The 13,823-nt window shown below is 36.8% G+C and overlaps 1 protein-coding gene across 7 annotated transcripts in view; it reads right to left on the bottom strand.

The window, feature by feature from the left end:
* The window catches only part of HNRNPC (heterogeneous nuclear ribonucleoprotein C), a 47,800-nt gene extending 35,481 nt beyond the window's left edge, over window positions 1-12,319 (bottom strand). For 2 of the 7 annotated variants that reach the window (XM_074234930.1, XM_074234932.1), the window contains exons 1-2: window positions 12,148-12,319; window positions 7,047-7,072 (exon numbers count right to left, since the gene is read on the bottom strand). The gene's annotated coding sequence lies outside the window, so the exon portion shown is untranslated. Of the gene's footprint in view, window positions 1-6,318; window positions 6,995-7,046; window positions 7,073-7,410; window positions 7,573-12,147 lie in introns of those variants that run through there. The other 5 variants (XM_074234926.1, XM_074234931.1, XM_074234927.1 and 2 more) reach the window with 4 other exon arrangements.
* Between the last annotated feature and the right edge of the window lie 1,504 nt (window positions 12,320-13,823).

Genomic DNA, 13,823 nt, shown 5'->3' with positions numbered 1-13,823 from the left:
ACAATGTAAAGGCTAACAGACTGCCTTCTATGGGGGGTGGGGGGCAAGGGGAGCAAGATTGGGAACAAATTGTAAAACTCAAAATAACTAAGAATCTTTCTAAAAGAAAATTATCTGCTACCCAAAACAGTAGGTTAGGTACAGAGCTCAGCATCAAAAATCACTAAGGTGATAAAACATGAGTCACAATAAAGTAAAAATAAAATGTCACTCATGATTGGTACCCTTCTACAGTAGGAGGAAAGAAAAAAGTCCTGTATTCTACTTATTCTCTGCCCAATGGTTAAATTCATACACAATTACTTACTTATATTTTCACCATACATGAATTTCAAAGACAAAAGTTAAATGAAAACTCAAAGTTGGTTCCATCATGCTGCCTAAGGCAACAGAGTATTTTTCCTTGGAACATTTGCAATGCTCTGATGAGCTTAAGTAAAAACATCTTAAATGTACGTGCAATTTACACATCTACATTTATTGTAGCATAGAAATCCTATTAAGGTCTGACCTAAACCTTCAAAAAAGTCAAAATCCCCTTGATACTCCAAGACTTCAATGCAAAGGTGGAAGCATGGAATAATGATAACTAATAATGATAACTAACCTGGAAAACATAGGTAGTATTTCTTAAAATCCATAGATGACTCATCACAAGCTCATTTAAACACAAATATTTTCTTCAAGAGTTGAAAGGTCCTACAAGTACTAAGCTCTGACTATATTATAAAATCTGAATTTTTCAAATGAAACTACAGTCAACTTTATCACCAGATGGCAGCAAAGAGTTAAGGATAAGAATAAAGATTTAGATTGTACCGGATTTGGGGTTGCTAAATCCATGTGGTCCTTAAAATTTTGACCCAGAGACAACTGGGTTGGGTAAATTAAAATGGCAACACAGCAAATCCCTCAGGATTTTAAGGAAAAAAAGTTCTAAATAATTTAAATGTTTACCTAGTTTCATTATCTTTGCCCCCCCCCTTTTGTTATGGTGATAAGACAAAAAAAAGCAAGATGCAGTTAAGTGGCAAAGATAAAATTGGCTAAATCTTCCAGACCCCATATTATTGACCCTTTTTTTCAGTGTTCAACAGACCCTTACTTCAAAGTCCAAGAACTGGGAAGAAGCCAACAGATACATCATTAGACAATGTCAGGCACTTTTATTACTTCAACTATAAATCTTGACAATATACTTGGAATTTCTTTATACAGCTTATCCAAGATGCTCAGACATACCATTTAGTAGACACATGGGTTTAAAAATTGATAGAGCAGGCTCCATTCTGTCTAGTCTGTTCTATTATTGGAGAATTAGAGAGAAGACAAATTTCACAATATAAATACAGGAATAAAAGGAAAAACTGATTTACATGTGTAAATTGGGAAAGGACAAAAAAAATCTCAAAGCTAGCAGCTATACAAATTTAGCAAAATGGCTGAATTTGTAGTTATGTGGGTATCTAGACCTCTTGAATCTGACTCAAATTAGAAAATTTTAGAAAATTTTACTTAAAATTTACATGAAGTACAAAGTGCCTTTAATGCTCTTAAATTAAATAGTACTATAATTACTTATTAAAGTAATTGCTTATTAAAACAAGATGGGGCAGCTAGCTAGATGGCAGTTGTTAGAGAGCACTCACCCTGGAGTCAGGAGGACCTGAGTTCAAATCCATCCTCAGACATTTAATTGCTCAGTTAATGTGACCTTGGGCAAGTTACTTAACCCTATCGCTTTAAAAAAAATTTAAAGACAAGACATTGTTCTTAAATAACTATTATTGGGAAAAAGTCAGCTCCAAAGTTATGCCACCTCCTTTGATATTAAAGGCCTAGTATATAACATAACTTAAGAAGCTTGTTTTCCTGTTAATAGATTTGTGATTCAGAACTGACCTCTTTGATCCTTCAAATGGCAGGAACTGGATTTATAAATATTTTCAAGTCCCTTCCTATTAACCTTATGATCCTAAAATCCAAGATGATTCTTATCAAAAGATAATAAACAAATAAAAGAATTTCATCTAGAGCTTTTGTGTTTAAAGGAGCTATACAAAACAGCACCTGAAAGTGAAGGGGATGTATATGGTACATAAGTCTACCATTTAAAATAGGTTACAACTTAACTCCCTTCATTGTTCTGCCTCTATTAACAATTTAGTTCTACCAAATTTGTTTTCCCCCCTTCTCTTTCTATATGTATCATTTCATTACCTTCTGACCACAGCAAATTCACAAGGTTTTCTCTGTCAACTTCCACAAAAATCCTGAGTACTGTTTCCCTAGCCCCCCACCCCTGCTTTTGTAAATCCTGTTTGGTCTTGGCTCCAAGCAACAACTCTTAGAAAACAATTTGATAATCATTTTCTAAGTTTTTTAATATGAAGCTCTAAACAAAGACACTTGGTTAATTGCTATAATTTAGTCTAATCAGCAGTCAGAAATAGGGAAAAATTATGACATTCCTCCTGATTTTCATCCATTCTACCATACTATCTTAAAACCTTGCAACCACTATTGTATACTAAAAAACCTCAGAAATGCTGTTTTTCTCAGTCAAGCAACACAAAAGAATTGACATCATTAGTCATCCATGGATATTTATTATCTTCAGCAAATTTCTGAACCCCAATTTCCTCCTCAGTAAAAATGGGGAAGGAGTTGGGGAAAACTAAGACTGGATGACCTCTAAGGCCCTTCCAGTTTTAAATCTATCTAATTATAACTTACCTAACCAAGCTACACTGAAAAGATCAAATAAAAACTTGTTTTTTCCGTTAATTATTCAAAACCACTATATATCACTACCTTAAAGTAAATAAAGTTAGAATTTCATTCTTCTGAATTTTGGGTATTGTGTGTGTGTGTGTTTGTGTGTGTGTGTGTATACACACTATAAAATTTTTAAAAGACGCAATGATCCTCTGTAGTCCCAATAAATTCCCCCAGGAAGCAAATATGAAAACTATCAGAAACTGAAGCTTATCTTTTTAGAAAGTATATTTTTGGGCGGCTAGGTGGCGTAGTGGATAAAACACCAGCCCTAGAGTCAAGAGTACCTGGGTTCAAATCTGGTCTCAGACACTTAATAATTACCTAGCTGTGTGGCCTTGGGCAAGCCACTTAACCCCATTTGCCTTGCAAAAACCTAAAAAGTATATTTTTCTACCTGTTACTTAATAAGAAAAAGGTAGTTTACTGCAATTACTTGCAATATAAAACTTTCTATCCTTGGATAAGTTCTATACAAGAATGACATAAAAGTTTGTAAAAACATGCCACTTCCTATGGAAAACTAAGTTTTGTTTTAAGCTGCAGATAATAAGGAATATAGTGAAGCTACTCTATTAAACTGCTGTCCTGAAGCTAATACATCTACATTTTTATGATTCTCCTCTGGAAATTATCAAACCTCACATCACCATCCAATCCCAAAATTTCCAAAGGCATTGTCTCAATTCTAACTTCAACCAAGGGGTCCCAAATTAAACTATTTAATCCTCAGGAGCAAAGAGAATTTTTCATAGGCATTTATTCAGAATCAGACTAAACTATATTAAGTCTTTAACACAGATACAGGTGCTATGTAATTACCTCTTTCTACTAACAAGTACTTGACCTATAGCTAATTATGGGACTCCTAACTAATCATGTGATTTAGTTCCCTAAAGCTACAAAGCTACCAAACACTTTTGAAACCTTTTGCAAAAACATTGTCAGTAAACTGGATTATCTATATTTTGCAGAAAATGTCTTTCAATTACATCAATATAAACTTTTAAAGTTCTTTGTTCATATGACCATCTGCTTAGCTATCCTGCAATGGGTTCAAATCCAAATGGTTGGTATAAACTACAAAACTACACCCAAGCTCAGGCAAAATGTAATTGAGACAGCCAACTAAAAGACCACATAAAGCATCAATTCCTCGAGAGTTAGTAGGATGGTTTTTCCTAGAAGTATAGCCTTTAAGGAAAATAATGAAAATTCATAGCTTTCCAACTCTTTACTCTGTTCATTTTCTGAACTGAATTACCAAGGAGATTAACAAATTGTAATACACACTAAAATAAAAAAAATTGTTAAAAGATTCAGCCTAGGGGTGGCTAGGTAGCTGTAGCATGGTAGATAAAGCTTACAAAAGCCTAAAAAACAAAAAAAACAAAACAATAAAAAGATTCAACCTGAAAGGTCTTTAAAAGCTTCCTAGGACATATCACACACAAGGTGAAAAGACTGATGAATAGATCTGTATCCATATATATGATCAGAGAGATTCGTGGGAATGTATAATTGTCAAATAAGATCAAAAAATGAGCTCATTTCTTTTGATCATTTTGCTCTGAGGTCACACATGCTACCATTATCTTCCATTTTCATGGATAAAATTGGGGTGGCTAGGTGACACAGTCAATAGAGCACAGGCCCAGAGTAATTACCTAGCTATATGGCCTCGGGCAAGCCACTTAACCCCATTGCCTTGAAAAAACTAAAAAAAAAAAAATAATAATAAATTTAATTAAAGCAATCTTCAGTTTATGAATATTATAAAATCCCTTACCTCTGAACATTCCCAGTGAGTTTATCAAGTTATCACCCAATAATTCCCCATGGCTAGTCATGTCATCTAGCCAACCTTCTCCTTACTATGATTTTGTACATGAGATGATGCCAGCACCTTACCCAAAGGTAACATTAAAATTCTAATCCTAGGATACATACATTTCTTTATAGGTTTGGTTTGGTTTTTTTTTTTTGCAAGGCAAGACATAGCCGTCCTAGGATACATGCATTAAAGGGAGGTCAAGGAGGACGTGTACAGGAAGGAGTGGGGTTATGTATAAGCAGCATCAGGACTAAGAAGTTTGTTTTATCAAACACCCTCATACTACTTTAAATATTCCTTTGTTACAAACTTCTCAGACTGAATGTTGCCTTTTACTGATTTATCACATCTCATCTTTACTCCTTCAGCCCTGTTTATTTTATCCAGATTTCATTTTGTTTTAATTTGTTTTTGGAAGGGGTTAAGAATCAGTTTATTAATTTCAAAATTATATGGTGATTTCCCTAAGTGTCATGATAACCTGTTGGATAGGCTTCTAAGAACTTTAATTTGTCATAATCTTGATTGCTATTGAATATCTAACAGCACTTATGCTGTTAAAATGTTCTTTCTATACTTAATGATTAAAATGCTAATACTAAACATTTATCTATTGGGAGCATCTCCATTTCATGAATACCTAATCTCAGAAGGGTCTGTGCAACAATAATCTAAAACAGGATTTAATCGAACACAAAAAAAAAAGAAAGAATAAATAAGTCACACCTTTTTTTTTTAGTTTTTTTTTGGCAAGGAAAATTGGGGTTGGTCAAGTGGCTTGCCCAAGGCCACAGAGCTAGCTAATCATTAGGTGTCTGAGACCAAATTTGAACTTTATCCACTCCTGACTCCAAGGCCAGTGCTTTATCCACTACGCCACCTAGCTGCCCCTCACAGTTTCTTTCTAAGAATGGCAATGAAGGCTAAAATTTTCCCCCCTAGTTATGGAGATTAAGTAATCTATCTTAAAGTTACTCAAATGCTCAAGATACTTCTGTTTACAAATCATTTTGGTTATAATTCTACTCAACCATGTAGTTTTTGTTATTTTGAATTTTGAGGTGTTTTGTATAATTAAATTACATTAAAAGAATTCACAACAAATCGCAAGATTCAAAACAAGTGAAAATCAGATATAGTCCATCAGATGTTTCATAATACACTACAAATCTAATTAAAAAGCAAATTTGAACCAATTTGAATAATCTAAATAAGTGAAGAATTTTAAATTCTAATACAGATAAAAGAAATGTAGTTATCTTACCTACCAATGATTAGAAAACCTAAGTTTTTTTATAAAAAAAACTCAATTTAAATGAATACCCAAGTGTTATTGGAGGTCTCTTGGGTCTTCAATAGGTTAAGTATGATTTATAATTATATTGATGTTTCTAAAATAATAAAGAATTTCTTTTAGATGTTAAAAATTTTTCTAAGATTTTTAAGAAATCTTTTTTTAATCCTTAAGGCCAAGTTCAGTTGTTTCCCAATTATCAAATTCCTAAATTAGTTCAAATTAAGAGACTTACTGGATTTATAAACTGCAAAATAGTAATGAATGTGAACTTTTCTAGGGAAGTCTTTGAATTCCACAGTGAAGTCATAACCTAAATGTTATTTCCACAAGACATCTATATCAGGACACTTGAACTCGGGAGCATTTCCTAGTCTTTTCAATGAAACCAACTGGACCTCACACCTCTTACCATCACCCAGGATGGGTTTGCATCTGTTCCGAAGAACTTTGGCTCCAGGTGATCCTGGCTGCTGCTGCTCCAGACTGGGTATCCATGGTGTCGCAGCTTGTAGTTTGTGAGGGTAGTGTACATGAAGAGGAGGGGATTTCAAGGGGCATAGGAAGAAGATGGCTTTCTGGGAAAATGCCATCACCACCATAGGTGATCAGTAGTACCACACACATTTTATTGCAGCACAGTTTAAAAAAGTAACAAATGAAAGATTAAAAATAAAAAATAAAAATAAAAAAAATTAAAAATACAGACGTCCAGAGATTCTCTAAAACAGTTAAGTTATAGATCAGGAAAAATTAGGTCACAGACTTAAGCAGCCAGTCAATTTCTTTTGAGTGTGGGGAAGGGGTTGGGGGTGAGGGTGGGGTTGGGAGAGAAAAGGTTTATGGGATCAATCCACTTAAAAATTCTAATGCCTCAGCTCTCTCTCCAAGGTTGCAAAACTCCCAAGTCAATCAGGAGGCAGGAGAAATGCTCAGGAAACATTCAGAAAAACTCGATTTAATTCGGTTAAAAATCAGCAGTGCCATTATCATCATCATCATCACCACCATCATAAGTATAATAATAATAATAATAAATATAAATATAAATATAAATATAAATAGTAACTAGTTAACAACAATAAAAAGGAAATCAGCGGAAAGTCAGGAAAAATGAAAAAAAAAATTGGAATAACTTACTGTAGCTGAAGATCAAAAAAATCTCACTGTAAAAAAACAAAAATAAAAATAGCCCAGATTAGAAAAACGGGAGGTGCAAAAATGTCAAGTCAGTAAAGTTTATTTCTTTTCTCTTTCCAAAAGCAGTTTCCACAAAAACCGCCAAGGATAAAGTTCTCAGTAGCAGACAAGCAAAGCCCTTTTCACATCATCATTTCAATCTTAAAAATACATGAGGAAGTAGAGAGGTCAGTTTATAAGAGGCTAAAAGGCTCCTCCTTCTCTAACCCAACTGCTGCAGAAAAAATAGAAATAGAAATTTTAAAAATTACATCTTAAATCCAGGTCTCGGTTTTGAAAACAATTTTTAAAAAAAAACACCTACAAGTTTGCCGCAGTGCGCGCCAAGTTGCATCATTATGTTTTAAAATTTCTTTACAAAATCAGGCTTTTGGATGGGAGTGTGTGTGTTTTGGAAGGGCAGGGAGGGGAGGTTAAAAATCAAAGCTGAGCTCCAATGAGTAGGGATGGGGTTCGCCTTGCTGCCCTGTGAAAGGAGAAGGGACAGATTGAGTCAAAGTTCCTCAGAAATGCTGTGCCCTAAAACCCCCAAGACAGAAGCACTTGACTGTTGGAAAGAAGTTTTAAATTCAACTCCAACCCCACTTTGGCAAATACCCCGCTGGACAGATAGGATATACATGAGCCTGAATCACCCCCTTTTACACAATTCATTTCAACAGGTAAGTGACCAGCAAATATGGGGCCAAAGGGATACTTTTAAAAGTCACTCAAAAAAGATTATATGTTAAATAATGCATGTTTCTTATAAGCAAAGTTAGGAAAAAGTGGACACTGAATGGAGAAATAACTATGTACTAATAGTTTTAAGACAACATTTTCAAATTACTTTATTATAAAGAAATATTGAAGGTTCATTTCTCCAAGTCTACAGACATGTCCAAAATATGTACATTAAGGCACGCACCATAATTAGTTCAAGTGACACTACATAGGGTCAAAAAAGTGTATAAAAACTATTCATGGAATCAATTTCTTTAAAAAAAAGTAAACACGACTTAAAGAGAAAGGGGGGGGGGGGTCCACAGAATACATGTGAATAAAATGCAGAGAACTACTGTGCTTTTAAATCGAAAGTTGGGTACTAATGCCAGAGAAAAATTACAAGGTTCATTGAACCACTAGTTTGTATGTTATCAGGTCTTATTATGAATCCTATAGCACTGTAGTAAATTACATCTCACTTAACTCTGCTGCTTCCTCTTAGAAGACAGATAATAGGGTATCCTGGATGCAGAAATAAAACTGATTACCTCATCTCCTAAGAGATACTGAATTAGGAAGTGACATTCCTCTTAAAATATAAATGGGAAGAACTCCTCATGTCACAGACCTCAGCACTCCATGTTTATCAGTGAACTTAAAAAGATTTACATCATCTACAAGAGATTTTTCAAATCAAATTTTAGCTAACACAGAACCAAGCAAATTTATTCAGCCCATAAACTTATATCGACAATTATGAGTCCAATGTCCAACATAAAATAAGGAATATGATTTTTAAAATTGTATTCAACCATATAGGCAAGCTAGAAATAGACCAGATTTGTAATCACATGAATACATTCCAGAGTGAGAAATTTGTGAAGATGTGCATTTTAATATACAAATTCCTTAATTACAGCAAACATCAAGTGTTTTAGTTTAGAACCTTGGGACTGAATATACAATTATTTGAAGCTCCAGTGCTCAAAATTTGAATTGTCAACTTCAAGATCCATTTTCAATGGATCTTGCTCAGAAGATAAAAAAAAAAGAGCAAAAGGAACATTAACAAAGAAAAATAATTTATCTTCAACACCAAAGCTTATACTCAGCCCTAGGTTGAATTCTGTTAAACCAAAGAATTACTAAGGGAAAAACATACCAAAAAAAATTAGTATTGCTTTACTGAAGCTTTACAAATATAACTCTACATATGTACATGTAGAATTTTGTATCAAATCAAATATTTTCACACATCTTACCCAAAGGAATGATAAATTATTTGACCCTATTTAAGTTTTTTTTTAGTTTTATGATTTGAGTATTGGGGGGAACAAGGGGCAATGGAAAAGAAGGAATATTTCAATATTTATTTTATCAGGTTGTTTACAAAGAGACTATAAATTTGCTTTATTTTCAAAATATTTACATCTTGCCCAGTCATTTCTACACCTTGGGCAGGAATCTTATCACCTAAAATTCCCAACATAAGAACATAACACAGAGGCATAACCACTCTATTGCAAAAACAAATTCCAAAAAACCAATTAAACTCAATAGCCTAGTTATTGATGAAATTTTTAGGATACTTGCTTATTTACAAAGGTTTTTTTTAAAGGACCTTCATTTAAGACACTAAAACAAAATCATCTTCTAACAACCAACCTTGGTAACTTGGAGAATAATTGAGAAAATGAACCTCCCTCTATTTTATCAGTGGATAGGGGTGTTGTGGGTGTGCTATTATTTCACATACCATTAATTTTGCTTGTTTTTGATGAACTTTTATCACTTTAAAATTTTTTTGTTCAAAAATAAAGGACTTTCATTTATAGATTGTACCTGTAAAAGATCATCGAATTTTAACTTCCATTTTATATAACTGAAGTCCAGAAAGGTTATTTGCAACTTGACCAAATTCACACAGCTATTAAGTGGCAGAGTTGCCACTAAAAATCAAATCTTCTGCCTTTCAATCCAGTGCTCTTTCATTTGAACCACAGTGCCTCCCCATGGAATAATTTCTAACCTTTCCTTCACAACAATACTCTTAGCAAGATAAACACATATTATAAAAATAAATCAAGACTTAAAATTCTTTCCTTCTTCAAATGTAATACAATTGCTATCTAAATCTTGTCACATATAATGTGAACTTCTGTTATATATTCTTTGACTAATGGCTTCACAGAGCCATAAGATATATTCTATTTTTTACCTTCTGCAGAACACTAGAGTAGTAAAATAATGTTTTTCCATTACCTCATCAAGAAATACTGAACTCTAGGATCTTTAAGGTGGTTGAGAGATTTAGAGTAATGAATAACATGTTGAACATAAGGTGCTGGCAACATATGTACCTCTTTCCTTCATGTCTTCCCTTCGGCTTGCACCACAACATTAAAATGTTTTGTCTACCCACACTAGGATAAAGTACATCTAGATAGCCAGTCAGATAGTTTCAAAGCAATGTTTAACCTGAATTCTTTTCACTGCATGGAAAGAGCACATGAGGAAGCAAGGATCAAAAAAAAGGATCCTCCAGTATCCACATAATCCAATTTAAATTTTCATTTACTAACCATCCCTGACAAATACCTAGTTGATTTAAATTCCTATAGATGGATAAAAATCTATTTAAACAGTTTAGTCCATATCCTTTTCTCTTTTTTTAATCCCAAATATTTGTCAATACTTGTCCTCCACTATCTTCTGTGTTGAATTGGTAGAACAAAGGATCCTTTTACTGGAGAGTTCCTAACAGGCAGTTAGGGGGCACAGTGAACACCATATTGGTCCTGCAATTAGGATGTTCAGAATTCAAATCCTCCGGTCTCAGCTATCAATTATGTCATCAGGTCACTTGATCAGTTTGTATAATAAGAGTTACCTCACAGGATTGTTTTACTAAATTATAACATGTAAAGCACTTTGCAAATGTTAAAGCATCATATAAATGCTATTGATATTTTTAGTTATAGTGTAGGGGTCATTTGGTATATTAAGTTCATTCTCAACTTCAGAAATTTCCTTTACCCTGACTTTGTCAGAGTCGAAAAACTATTAGTTTTAGTGAGATGTAGACTAAAAAGCATTTTCTTATCTCTATACTGTGCTTTATCCTAATTGATGAGATATCCATCCCAAAAAAAAATTGGTCAATTTTTAGTAAACTTTAACAGCTGCAAATTTTAAATAAGCTAATGTAAAAATTCTAAATTTCACATATTAATCCCAAATTCATGCAATTTTAATTTGGACAAATTTATATCAGTTTGGAAGTTTCTGGTTTCCTACCAGTAATTTCTATAGGATTCTTACATGTGATTGTGAGAGCTAGAATATTTTTGTAGTACTAAGTACATAATAAAACCTTATTATGAAATTCCTAATTTCCCTCTCAATCTTCACTGGATTTACTATGATCTTGGCAGTTCACACTTTTAAGTCTGTTTCCTCATCTGGGAAATGTAGTAATACCTACCTCACAGCAAAGCTTCACTAACTATGATTTGTAACCTGCAGATAAAAAGTAGTAAATCAGCTAAAATCTCAATTTACTATTTCCCCCCCCAAAAAAATGCAATTTAAATTCAATACTGCAAAAGCCACTTTTTCTGTTGTAGAGGAGAAAAAAATATTTTTAAGTTAGTATTCTGTAACTGCTATTTTGGTTACGTGCATAAGGCGGCACATTACCGGCAAAATGTGTTTTGATCTTTCTCCACGCACACTCCACACGTCGGCTAACCCCCCCACCCATCTACAGGTCTCCAGAATTGAGGGGACCTGAATGAAGCTCAACATCTCCAGGGTAACCCGCCCCCTTTCCAATCTTTAATTAGGGAAAAAAAGGAGCAGAGGATTCAAGCTACTGAAAGCTAAGAGAAGCGTCACGAACAAGTTCATCCATATTATGAGCATCCCCCCCCCCACTTCTTTCTCCACCTCGTGGTCTCTCCCGGGAGCCGCCACAGCCGCGTACAGGGGAGGCGGCCCGGCGGCCGTTACCACAGAGGGGGAGGGGAAAGCGGCCTAACAGAAGGGGAGAGAGATGGTATCTTCTATTCCGGGATGCCGTTATATAGCACATGCTCGCGGGGTCTCCGGAACTCTATTCGACCCACGATGGAGTTGAGGCCAATTCGAATCCCTTTACCCCCGACCCTCAAAGACTCCAACCCGCGCCAGTGAAGAGTGAATCTGGGCCGCGCTATTATGGAAGAGGGAATCGTTCTGCGCCTCTTCCCCCAGGTTCTCCCTCCCGCCCCCTCCCCCCGCCCTGGTTTCCCCCAAGGGTCTCGGGGTCTCTCCCGGGCCGACTCTCACCACTCACCCGGTGGGGAGAGGGAGAAAAGGCTGGATTCTGAATCTCCGACTCCCCGATTCGAAAGCGGGAAAGAAACGGACTCCTGTTCCAGATGGCCTCTCCAACCGCTACTACTACTTCTCCGTCTCCGTCTCCTCACAAAATGGCCCCCGCGTCTCGTCCACCGACACCGCGAAAACCGAGACCTCCGCCCCACTCCTGGAGACCTTTCTATTGGCTAATTCTTCTCTCAGTCTCTACTCCTGATTCGACCGTTCTACTGCTATTCATAGCGTGAACCAATAGAAACCTTGGGTGGGTTAGACGGGATTGAAGCGATTCCGCACAAGAGGCCGAAACTGATCTTTAATTGGCTGTAGCTACTGTCACTTGTACTCAAGAAGATGCTCATTGGTCACTGAAGGGCACGAAGAGGCAATTAAGAGACTTGCCTTTGTATCCGCGCAGGACTTGGCATCCGGGTATTCACCCGTTTTACAAGCGAGCTCTGATTGGAGGTCGCGGAAGCTCCTCCTGACCCCTTCCCCCTCAGCGCGCGAGTTCGAAGGGCCCGCCCCGATCTCCGAATTCCCGCGTCCTTCTGGGGCAGTTGTGAGGCGCCTTAACTGGCGCAGAGAAGCGCTCGACCTATTCCCTCCCCCCCCGCGCCGATGCCCAACCCAGACCACTGATCTGACGCCACGGGAAGAACCAAAGGGAGGGAAAACTTCGGGCCCCGCGTGTGTGCGAAGCCGACGTTGCTGTGAATGACGTGCCGCCATCAGCCGAGCAATCCTCTTCCGCCCCCCCTCGTACTGACTCGGAGATAGCCTTATCTTCCCGCCCCGCCCCGGCTTGAGGCTTCTTAAACTGCTGAAGTAAAACTCCTAATTTGACCCATACGCGACTATTTCTCCCGCGTAAAACCTCCCCTGCCTTGCCATTACCTCCTCCTGGATGAACTCAGGCCCTCCAAAATGGGGCGGCCCACCCGCCTTGCCATCGGGCTTTGTTGGGCCGGCCCTATGGCTAGCCATCCCAAACTGGCCTCGAGCCCCCGGGCTTCCTTGGGGCCTTGCTCATTTTGGAAACCTGACCCCCCTCAAAGCCGGTTTCGAGCAGGCCTTCGGTGCCCGGCCCACCCAGAGGCGGATGGCAGGCTCCTGACAACGGGGCTTTTCTCAATCCCCAAATCTTTACCTTGTTTGATTTCCAGCAGGCTTTGCACATCATTATGCGCAGCCCTCTTTACTTCCACTATTAAAGCATAAACTTCAAGACAAAGTCACTGTGAGTTTTTATGTCTTTTGGAGTACTTCACCTATAAGGGTGAATAAATGAGCCAGGTGAGTTAGCACAGCCTTTCCCCCCTCCCAAATCCAACACTTGTGAACAGCAGGACATCACCTTCCTGACCTCATGTCCTCTTCCAAGAAGAAGCATTCTCTCATCTAACAGGGCCACCAAAAATAGTTAGAAGGAATCAATTGAAATTTTAAGAAAAAAATGGCAGTAGGTTAGATTTATTTTCTATTTTCCTTTATACCCTATTCAGTTTATAGACAGAAAAAGAGCACTTCAACCAAAGATTACTTTTTTTTTTAGTTTGTTTTTGTAAGGCAAATGGGGTTAAGTAGCTTGCCCAAGGCCACACAGCTAGGTAATTATTAAGTGTCTGAGACCAGATTTGAAATCAGGTATTC

This window comes from Macrotis lagotis, chromosome 4, assembly GCF_037893015.1.
Source record: "Macrotis lagotis isolate mMagLag1 chromosome 4, bilby.v1.9.chrom.fasta, whole genome shotgun sequence".
Lineage (NCBI taxonomy): Eukaryota > Metazoa > Chordata > Mammalia > Peramelemorphia > Peramelidae > Macrotis > Macrotis lagotis.
Note: the sequence above shows the minus strand (reverse complement) of the source record. Positions and strands in the feature narration are given on the sequence as shown.